This window comes from Equus asinus, chromosome 12, assembly GCF_041296235.1.
Source record: "Equus asinus isolate D_3611 breed Donkey chromosome 12, EquAss-T2T_v2, whole genome shotgun sequence".
In the NCBI taxonomy this organism is placed as follows: domain Eukaryota; kingdom Metazoa; phylum Chordata; class Mammalia; order Perissodactyla; family Equidae; genus Equus; species Equus asinus.
The window spans coordinates 22,344,478-22,348,664 of NC_091801.1; the positions used below are offsets into that span (position 1 = coordinate 22,344,478).

At 37.2% G+C, this 4,187-nt stretch overlaps 1 protein-coding gene across 2 annotated transcripts in view; it reads right to left on the bottom strand.

Annotated features, from left to right (window-relative positions):
- NKAIN3 (sodium/potassium transporting ATPase interacting 3) overlaps positions 1-4,187 on the bottom strand; it is a 600,276-nt gene that overhangs the window by 595,092 nt on the left and 997 nt on the right. The window lies entirely within an intron of this gene.

Sequence of the window (4,187 nt, forward strand, 5' to 3'; positions counted from 1 at the left end):
GCCCAATAAAGTGTGGCTACTCATTTATTTATACAGTAATGTATTCTCCAAATATTTACTGAGTCCTTACCCTTTGCAGGGTGTACTGGAAGCCTCTGTGAGTAAATCAAAGTCTTTGTCCCAGGTAGACTTAAAATCCAGTAAAAGAAATAACATGTACACAAAGAAACAAATACAAAGAAACATGTGATTATTGTCCTATGAAAATAAAAAATAAAGACTTATATTAGTTTTCCAGGGCTGCCGTAACAAAGTACCACATACAGAGTGGCTTAAACCACAGAAATTTATTGTCTCACAATTCCAGAGGCTAGAAGTCTAATATCAAGGCGTCGGCAGGGTTGTTTCCTTCTGAGGGCTGTGAAAGAGAATCTGTTCCATGCTTCTCACCTAGTTTCTGGTGGTTTACTGGCAATCTTTGGCACTCCTTGGCTTATAGAAGGATCATCATGATCTCTGCCTTCATCTTCACATGGCATTCTTCCTGTGTGCTTGCCTGTGTCCAAATTTCCCCTTAACATAAGGACACCAATCATATTGGAGTAGGGTGGGTCCCATCTTAACCTAACTAATTACATCTGCAATGACCCTTTTTTTCCAAATAAGAGGAGATTGTGAGTTACTGGGGGTTAGGACTTTAACATAAGAATTTGGCAGGGGCATCATACAACCCATAACAAGACCATAATACAATATTTCCCGAGTAAATTCAATACCCTGAATGTACACATAACAACAAGAGAAGAGATCTGTAAATGGATCCAAATTTGTAGAAAATTGGCTAAAGCAGAATATTGTAATGATTTCAATACCAATTACATTATACCTAACATCTCTTACTAGCCACAATTTTAATTTCACTTAGCTTTTCTGAGTTTCATGAGATGAACCAGCGTATTTAATATAGAAAAAGAATGAAAACTAAATGATTAAGAATTATATTTCATAGGAGAAGAGAAAGAGCTATTAAAATTTAAAACACGTTAAAGCAAAAGTATCAATATATCTACATAATAACATAAACGTATTTCTGCATCCACTGCCAAATATCTACGACAGCATTTGTGAAATGCTGCATTTCATAAAACTTAGTTTAAAAACACATCACCTCAACTACAGCACCATCATTCAGACACCTCTCAACACATTTTATCTCAGCATTATAGTGTCCCAGGTGGTCACAAGACGGTTTGAATGTGTGAGGGAAAGTTAACTTGGTTTTCACCGTGAGAAAAAGAACTGTTAGTTGTCTTTAATTCGAGAGAATGTTCTCTAAAATAAAAACATACATCCCATAGAGGTGTTAAAAACTGCCTGTTTTCTATAAATCTTCTAAAGGTTTCTGTTACTGTAGATATTTAAAGCGAGAGTTTTTAATTTTGTTCCACTGATTATTAGGCCCAACAGGAATACAGCTGTCACCTTTCCATAAAATGATACAAGGTGCAATAAATCTTCCCTGGTAATAACATCCAGGGACAAACTTTTGTTGAACACGTCTTAGAGTCTGACCTCTGTGAAGTCAAGAAAACATCTAATGCTCTGTGGGAACGGTTCCTGCCAACCTAAGTTCAACACTTCTCTGAGACCAGTATAAGAAGAAGGCTCTGAAATGACATGTGGAGTAAATTCTAGACTTTAAAGACATGCAGTTAAGACACATTTAAATGTGGCAACTAAAAATAATTTACTAAAAGCATATGATCAGGTGTTTTCATTTATTTCAAGATTACACATATATGATAATAGAATACACGTTATTTTAACACAAGCTAAACCAAAGGCCTCCTTACAAAAACGTAGTTAAAAGTTTTTGGACAACTTGATGAATCTGTTACACAGGGATGAATTGCTTTTTCAGAAAAGATTCACTTTGCACAGTTTTCTCTGGGCATGTATTCATGCTTTTCATTTTCTCATTAAATTCATCTAGCAGAATTAAGAACACGAATGCAAAAATCTGGGGCAAACAAACAAATTTGCTTGTACTAGAGTAGAAACTAGAGAGAAAGCAACCATGGGAGATGGCCAGAGCAGGGGAATGAAGAGAGCAGAAAGAAGACTGAAATTTTGCAAACCAAAGCTCATCCAAATACACTAGCCTAAAATTGATAAATTCTCTCCCGTTATCTTCCCAATCTGATGTTCTACTCTGGAGAGTGGTTTATAGGAAATGCGAATGAGATAATAAAAACCCTTCATTTATTTCTTTAACTTTTAGAAGGAACCAATGTGCCATCTTTTAATGACCTACACAGTTGCTTCTAGGCCTCAGCACACAGAATCTCTTCAGCAAACGTGTCCTCCAGATACCATTCCCCTCTCAACAGCCACCCTTATTTACTGCTTCATAACCTCCATCTTCCAACAGTTGGTGGGAGCAGAAAAAACATGAAAGAGAAAAGAAGACAGTTGGCTTCCGTGGAAAAAACACTAGATCTGGGAGTCCAATCCAGTGGTATGCTAGAGTAGACTTATACACGTCATTACATTGTCATGTGTCATGCTATTACATTGTCAATAGCATGAAAAAACTGAGGGAGTAATTTTCCAGTATTTGAAAACTGTTACCCATTTCAGCAAAGAATCTGCCATGGGTTGGAGGAGGTCATTGAGAGGTTGTGACCCAGCTGACCCTCAAGCTGGAGCAGGACAACTGGAGGCATGTCACCCCCTCCCCTGTCCTTGAAATGTAATTTCCGCCCACCGTTCCCACGGTGGGAGCCTCTTCATAAGATATGTTTTGTCTGAGATCCAATTATTAAGTGTTTACCGCCACCCCACTTTTCTACCATCCAGAAACTATTGACTCAAAAAATTGTTTACAAGTATTGCCTTCCTCATCTGCAAACTAGTGAAATGGGTGCCTTCCTCAGAGGATAATTTTAGGGGTAAATTAAAATAATCTTTATGCAAAAACCCTGTAGGGATTTCAAAAGTTAATGTTCATAAATTCAGCAAATATGTTTCAGCTCCTAATATGAGCTCTCCCAAGGACGTGCAGGGTTTGGAAAGATGAACAATGTTTGATCCTGATCCTCAGTGATAAAGATAAGTGTAATAACTTAAGTGTAAATAAGTTAAAATGATTTAAGAAGATGAAATGTGTTACAACAGGAAAAAGGAAAGTGCTATGAAATTAAAGGAAAAGAAGCACGTGATTTTACTTGGAGCATCAGGGAAGACTCCGTAAGGATGGAATTTGGGGTTAAGCTTTGGAAAGTAAGTTACATTCGTATCAATTGAGAAGGTGTATGCGAAAAGTGGACAGATGAAACACCAAACACATTATCATCACAAATATTATAATACCAACTAGCTGCTGCATCAAAAACCCTTACACATTATTTCCATGTAAAACAGAAAGAATTATGCCATTATAGTTATACAATCCAGTGTGCCTATCTACAATCTTGCATATTCGAGGGTTGACTAAATATTTAGTTTTTCCAATTTATAAGCCATTTCTAATAAGCAAAATTGTAGATTATCCTTTGGCTTTCTTTCCTTAGTGAAAGAAAACATTCATGCTCAAGTGAATTTTTAAATTATTTTTCAAGACAACTCTATAAAATATGTCCTATTTAAAAGGACAGAAGGGACTGTCCCATAGATCTAAAGAAAAGTAGCCACTGATTTAAAATCTATAAATACATAAATTATGGACACGTTAAGAATGAAGAGCACATCTAAAGTGAGGTTTTTATGGGAGAAGGGAACACTGTGGCAAGTGAAAAGTGAAACCTTTTAAAACATTCATGGGAACAAGGACTAACTACCAAAGAAAGAGCATTATTTCATCCCTCAGTTAAGGAGTCTTGCAAGGGTTGACACCCAGTAAAGCTCACTGAAAAGCCTTTTCCTCTTGCTAGTTAAAATACGCTAATGTTCGTGACTTTAAAAAACAAACAACACAGAAAAAAGCTTGGCAAAGCGTCTACAGAATCTGTCTTACGTGTAATAAAAGGGAGTTTATTAATCTCTCACACACAAAAGTCTGACACAAAAGGTCTACGGCCTTGACCTCAAGTGACTATGGATTAGACCACAGGGCCAGCCTAGGTCCCAATAGGACATGTGGTAAGAGAAGCATTCGCTCCACACCGAAAGCCCTTTTACTGTCCACTCTGATCTCTTCCCATTCCACTCTGAACTTCCCATTACAGGCGCTCCCTCGGCAAGCTACC